The sequence below is a fragment of the Octopus sinensis genome, linkage group LG8, assembly GCF_006345805.1.
Source record: "Octopus sinensis linkage group LG8, ASM634580v1, whole genome shotgun sequence".
Classification (NCBI taxonomy): Eukaryota; Metazoa; Mollusca; class Cephalopoda; order Octopoda; family Octopodidae; genus Octopus; species Octopus sinensis.
Window position 1 is genome coordinate 98,659,923 of NC_043004.1, and position 7,500 is coordinate 98,667,422.

The 7,500-nt window shown below is 35.7% G+C and overlaps 1 long non-coding RNA gene across 1 annotated transcript in view; it reads right to left on the reverse strand.

Moving 5' to 3' along the window:
• Positions 1–7,283: 7,283 nt before the first annotated feature.
• The window catches only part of LOC118764461, a 16,529-nt gene continuing 16,312 nt past the window's right edge, over positions 7,284–7,500 (reverse strand). The window contains exon 3 of the long non-coding RNA XR_005000271.1: positions 7,284–7,377. This is a non-coding gene — a long non-coding RNA (uncharacterized LOC118764461). The remainder of the gene's footprint in view (positions 7,378–7,500) is intronic.

Consider the following 7,500-nt stretch of genomic DNA (forward strand, 5'->3'; position numbering starts at 1 on the left):
TACTGTTATTACTGTTATTTCTTTATTTTCTGCAAACAAAATGCACAAAAACGCTACACATTTGTATAATGTTATATATACAATAATAATAAAGGACGTTACTGTATACATTTTTACAAACCAAGGACGTTATATAGACCTCTTTGACTCAAGTTAGAGAAGGGGTACATATTATACACGAGGTTTAGGTTACAGCCCCCTAAAAATACCCTGTGTATTATACTCAAGGGCGGACTATACTCGAGAATGTACAGTATATATATATAGGTGCAAGGTTTCAGGTTCAGTCCCATTGAGTGGTACCTTGACCGAAGTAATGCATGTAGATTTGGTAGATGGAAACTGAAAGAAGCCCATTGTGTGTAAATATATCTGTATATGTATATGTATATTGGTGTGTGTGTCTGTGTTTGTCCCCCACCATTGCTTGACAACCAACGTTGGTGTGTTTACATCTCTGTAACTTAGCAGTTCAGAAAAAAGAGACCGATAGAATAAGTACTAGGCTTACAAAGAATAAGTCTAGGAAGCGATTTGTTCAAATAAATGCAGTGCTCCAGCATGGCCACAGTCAAATGACTGAAGCAAGTAAGAGAGTTACATACACACAATCACATACAAACAAACACATGCAGACACATATACACACATACACACATACCCTAATATATATGAAGAATCATACCTAGACACATGCACACAAATATACACATAATAAGCATGTATGCAAAATCACATACATAATCAAAATTCAAATAGACGTAAACAAATTTACAGATATACATACTTACATAAATATTTACGTACAAACAATATATATACACGCATACATACATACCTACACAAAACCCTCGGTTTAATCCAAGTACTATCTGATGCACCAGTTTCATAACCTACAGTTTCCTGTCGGGAATTGGTCTTTGCTGTAGCATTTATCAGTCTGCTGTAGTTTGAGTCCGGAGATGATTTGCCATGTGTTTTATATAACGATAAAGAAACATGCATTTATTTTTTTATATATACATATCCACAGGCAAGGCCGTGTGGTAAGAAGCTTGCTTCCTAACCACATGGTCCCAGGTTCAGTCCCACTACTTGGCAACTTGGGCAAGTGTTTCTACTATAGCTTCGCGCTGACCAAAGCCTTGTGAGTGGAACTGGTAGATGGAAACTGAAAGAGGCCCATCATATATATATATATATATATATATATATTGATAGATATAGATATAGGAATGGTATTATTAAAATACCATCACAAGTGGTAAGCGAATTATTAGCCGTACAGGCAAATTAATAAAATATATACAAAAAATATTGTATGTATATATATACATACATATATATGCGCTGGAGTGGCTGTGTGGTAAGTAGCTTGCTTACCAACACATGGTTCCGGGTTCAGTCCCACTGTGTGGCACTTTGGGCAAGTGTCTTCTACTATATCTGTGTTTGTCCCCCGCACCATCGCTTGACAACCAATATTGGTGTGTTTATATACCCGTAATTTAGTGATGCAGCAAAAGAAACTGATAGAATAAGTATTAGGCTTACAAAGAATAAGTCCTGAAGTCAAATTGTTCGACTGAAGGTGGTGCTCCAGCATGGCTGCAGTCAAATAACTGAAACAAGTAAAAGAATATAAGAATAAAGAATATGCATAGATAAAAATAATCAAAGCAATTTTAGTCTGGGAAAACAAATAGGTTCAATAGGATTTAAAAAAGAAAACTTAATGAATATTATTTAAACTGGTTTCTTCTTGTGCACAATTAATACAAAAACCAACAACAGCATTTTATACATCTATATCAACAGACAGGCGCAGGAGTGGCTGTGTGGTAAGTAGCTTGTTACCAACCACATGGTTCCGGGTTAAGTCCCACTGTGTGGCACCTTGGGCAAGTGTCTTCTACTATAACCTTGGGCCGACCAAAGCCTTGTGAGTGGATTTGGTAGACGGAAACTGAAAGAAGCCCATCGTATATATGTATATGTATATATATGCGTGTGTGTGTTTGTGTCTGTGTTTGTCCCCCTAGCATTGCTTGACAACCGATGCTGGTGTGTTTATGTCCCTGTTACTTAGCGGTTTGGCAAAAGAGACCGATGGAATAAGTACTGGGCTTACAAAAGAATAAGTCCTGGGGTCGAGTTGCTCGATTAAAGGTGGTGCTCCAGCATGGCCGCAGTCAAATGACTGAAACAAGTAAAAGAGTAAAGAGAGAGAGAGACATTCATACACAAACACACAAACACACACACATACACATACATTTTATTGCACATATACTGTAGCATAAGCAATCATGTAAAGATGAATATATGACACTACTGTTTAGTTTGGCCAGAAGTGAGGTTGTTTGCTCATCTGTTTGTGATATTGGACTTAAAAAATATTTCCTTTGTGGTCCCCATATTTGTCTGTCGTCCCCTTGAAAGCGATATTTGTTTATGTTTGCCCTCTTTTTATTTGTTTTCTTCTTCTTTGTCTCTTTCCTTAGTCTTCTCACTTCTTCAGACATTCATCTCCAAAGCACTTTTGACTGAGAAATATGTCAACTAGGATTTCCATCTTGTCTTTCCAGTCTTGTACCTATTGTCTTGGTGCCTTTTATTGGGCACAATTCTACTATTATTCTGCTGCCTCATCAGTGTCATTAGAACTTACAAGTCCATTTTGATACTCTTTTACAACAGGTCAGCATTGTCAAGCCTATTGTGACCAGTTTCCCATACTGTGACTCACAAACCAAGGGTTTGAGTCATGTCTAATATCCCTTGTTATAATTCTTGCATTTCTTTGCACGACACTTTTTTTCATACCTCCCAGAAAATAAAATGGCCAAAAATAGATATTAGATTCTGAACATAGATCTATACTCTATATAATAATGTTATCAATAATATATAATATTATTATCAATATTATCAATAATATATAATATTACTCAAACAATAACATATAATATTGCTCTATATAATAATGCTACTACTCTACATAATAATGTTATCAATAATAATCCTTTCTACTATAGGCACAAGGCCTGAACATTACATTGAAGGGGTTAATCAGTTACATTGACCCCAAGTACTCAGCTGGTACTTATTTTATCGGCTTCAAAAGAATGAACGTGAAGTCAACCTTAGTGGAATTTGAACTCATAATGTAAAGATGAATGTAAAGTAATTTGTCCAGCATTCTAACAATTCTGCAAGCTCACCATTCTAACAACAACAACAACAACAACAACAACAACCACAACAACATCAACTATCAAAATAATTCTTACAAATTTACTGATACATCTGTAACAACTTCAAGTAGAGTTTGACAAGACTTTCATGCTGTTTAAGATCAGGTTTTCATTTCAGGAATAAATGACAAAAAAAAATCAAAAAAAGAAACATCAAAATTTGCCTCTGAAAGCATCACTGACATATTTCTTGTGTCCATTTCCGTTTTTGGCAATGTCCGATGCAATTTAGTCGCTTCCTTGCATCACGAAATTCTTAATTGTATTTAAGCCTTTAACAACACATTTTTTTTTTTAATACATACTTTTCGTTCGTATCTCTATACTGCCATTTATAATGTTTCTTTCTTATCAGTTCCCTCATGACAGGTTTACTCGTGCTTCATTAGAAAACATCTTTGCATTCTTGCTTTCTGAGAGACAAGGTATCTACAGCACAAATCAGAAACACCTAAGTGAAGCATAATTTGCCAATTCAGGAAGTTGGAAATGAACAGACAAGTAAATTTGCTTTCTTAGCAGATTATATTTTGTTATACAACTGCAATAGTAGTTTTCTGTGCTCCGGTCTGGAATGTATAGGTGGTATCCTTATAAGGATTCAAGTCTGTAACCCGGTTTCAATTCTCACTATATGCCCTTGGATAATGCAAGAACACAACTACAACTTTTATTCAAAAAAAGTGATCCATGTAACTATTAACAGTAAAAAACATTACTGTATTTATTACATTAGAACATAGAATAAATATTGTGTCGATAAATTAAGTACCAGTTACGCACTGGGGTTGATGTAATCGACTTAATACCTATGTCTGTCTTTGTTTGTCCCCTCTGTGTTTAGCCCCTTGTGGGTAATAAAGAAATAGGTATTTCGTCAGCCGTTACGTTCTGAGTTCAAATCCCGCTGAGCTCGACTTTGCCTTTCATCCTTTCGAGGTTGATAAATTAAGTAAGTACCAGTTATGCACTGGGGTCGATGTCATTGACTTAATCCCTTCGTGTGTCCTTGTTTGTCCCCTCTATGTTTAGCCCCTTGTGGGCAATAAAGAAATAAGAAATATAGAGAATTTGTGGAGGTTAAGATTATTTACTATTCACTACCATGCAAGGATTGTAAATCTTTAATATGTTATTGTGCTACATGTCTTATGGTATTTAACATAATTAGGATCACATAATTGATTCATAAATGATGAATTATCAATAAGACAAGGTTTCAATTTTAAGAAAGATATCTATATGCGCAGAAATAATCTGAACCATATTAGCTCATGATTATGGCTGTGAGTATGTGTGTATGTGTGTGTTCGTCCTTGTTAGAATTTGTTATGTTACACTAAAGAAATGGTCATCAGTTAGTAAAATAAATTAAGAAAGTTTTGAAATGCTAATGTATTTATTGCTGATATTTAGTATTGTATTGTAAGAAAGTAAATGTTGATTGTAGAAAAGGCTACCATGAGGTATAATATGAAATTTTTTTGCAATGCAGAGTTGGCATAGAATTGTCCAGTTTATATCAGGTTTAATATGCTTCGTGATTGTCCAAAGGATAACGAAATGGTAAATGTACGAGTCTCTCAATTTCTATACACAGCATTTCTGTTTTTCTTGTTCCTGAAGACAGACCTTTCATTGAGGAAATGGCATTTGATTGCACAACATCATCATCATCGTCATCGTTTAACGTCCGTTCTCCATGCTAGCATGGATTGGATGGTTCAACCAGGGTCTGGGAAGCTAGGAGGCTACACCAGGCTCCAGTCTGATCTGGCAGTGTTTCTACAGCTGGATGCCCTTTCTAATTCCAACCACTCCATGAGTGTAGTTGGTGCTTTTTACATGCCACTAGCACAGGTGCCAGGGGAGGCTGGCAATGACCATGATCGGTTGGTGCTTTTTATATGCCACCTGCACAGAAGCCAGTCAAAGCAGCACTGGCATCAGCCACATTTGGATGGTGCTTTTTACATGCCACCAGCACAGGTATCACAACTACAATTTCCATTTGATTTTCATTCTGATGTTGATGTATTTGACTCAATAGGTCTTCTCAAACACAGCAGGTTACCCTACGATCCAAGATACTTTTGAATGGGCTGGGGCTAGTCATGTGAAACTGGTGTAGGATACAGCCATGAACTCACTTTATTTGCTGGGTCTTCGCAGTCACAGTATATCTCCAGAGGTCTCAGTCTTTTGTCATTGCCACTGTGAGACCCAACATTCGAAGGTCATGCTTGACCACCCCATCTCATGTCTTCCTGGGTCTATCTCTACTCCAGATTCCTTCAACTGTTTGGGAGTGGTAATTCTTCTCACATCTCTCCTCATCCATCTATAGTACATGACCATACTAGTGCAAACGTCTCTCTTGCACACCACATCGTATGCTTCTTATGTCTAACAGTTCTCTTAGAGCGTTTACACTCTGTCATGTGTGCACACTGACATTACACATCCTGCGGATCATGCTAGCTTCATTTCTTTCAAGTCTACACATGTCCTCCTCAGTCACAGCTCATGTTTCACTGCTATAAAGCATAGCCGTTTGCACACATGCATCGTATAATTTACCTTTCACTCTGAGTGAGAGGCCCTTTGTCACCAGTAGGGGTAGAAGCTTTCTAAACTTTACCCGGGATATTCTTATTATAGTGGTAACATTCTCTGAACATCCACCACCACTACTAATTTGGTCACCTATAAGGTTCAAATTTATTCTAATGAAATATGATTTTTAAATGACCAAATATACCACTGAATAATCTTTTGAATTACAAAAATCAAGCCATAGAAAATTTGTAGGTCAGAGTTACATCACAAAGGGTTTGAATTTCCCTAATCAACAAGGATCTATCCAGATTTAGTGAATTTGTTGGGTGCAATATTAATGGAAATAGAAGCAGGTATTAAAGGAGGGAGAAGACTGCATGACACTTATATCACTTAAGCCCTTGATCAGCTCCATATGCTGTTACTGTACCATGCTACTCAAAGTGGTGGTCCACAGACCGGTGCTTGTCCATGAGCCATTAGCTGCTGGTATGCAGTGAGTTTCCAGAAAAGAAAGAAACATTATAAAATGCTTGTGTAATATTGTATTATTTGTTCACAAAATAGATATAAGATAAAAATATTGTCAACTTTTATTATATTCATTATATGTATTGTTTGTGATATAAATTAATATTTTTAACAAATATTACAGGTACCTGACACATTGGAAAAAAAAATGCTGGTACATCACATTAGACAGTTTAAGAAGTATTGCTGTAGGCAACAAATGTCTACTGATCGTCATGTTGTTTTTGTTGTTATTTCTACAAATAATATTATGCAGCACAGAATTTTGACAGTGAAAAAGTTGTGGTCTCAAAGCGACGAAAATATTTTGACAAATTAAATTTAAATATTGAAGTGAATGTAATGCTTTTTGTGTATTTCTTAAATTAAGGTGGTGTCAGGTACCGGTAATATTTGTTAGTAATATTAATTTATATCAGAAACAATATATATAATGAATATAATAAAAGGTGCACCTTCTACGCTGCAATTGTTTTCCAGCACACAATCTCAAATAAGGTCACTTGCTATGCAAATACATCTCCATAAATTTTATCCTTGTTATTATTAATAGTATTGTTGTTATTAAGGTGGTGAGCCAGCAGACTTGTTGGCATGATGAGCACTTTGCTCAGCAGCATTTCATTGCTTTTACATTGTGAGTTCCAATTCTGTTTAAGTCAACTTTGCTTTTCATCCTTTTGGGGTTGATAAATTAACTATCAGCTCAATACTAGGGTTAATTTAATCAACTTACTTTGTCCTTTTAATTTGCTGGCCTTGTACCAAAATTTGAAGCCATTATTATTAATAAATATAATAATTTCAATAATGAGAATAATAATGAGATGCTGCACAAAGTTTTGTCAGTGAACAGTTCAAAGTTTCAAACTGATGAAAATATTTTGACACAAATTAAATTTAAATGAAGTGAATCTAATGGGGTTTTTTTTGTGTGTGTGCTTAAATGGCTTACAAACATCTTCCATGCTGCAATTGTTTTTGTTTCAGCACACGATCTCCGATCAAGTCACTAGCTATGCAAGTGCATCTCTGATAATAATAGTGATTTCAAATTTTGGTGCAAGGCCAGTAATTCAACCCAAGTGCTCCACTTGTATTTATTTTATCAACCCTGATAAGTCAAAAGGCAAAGTCAACCTGAATGGAATTT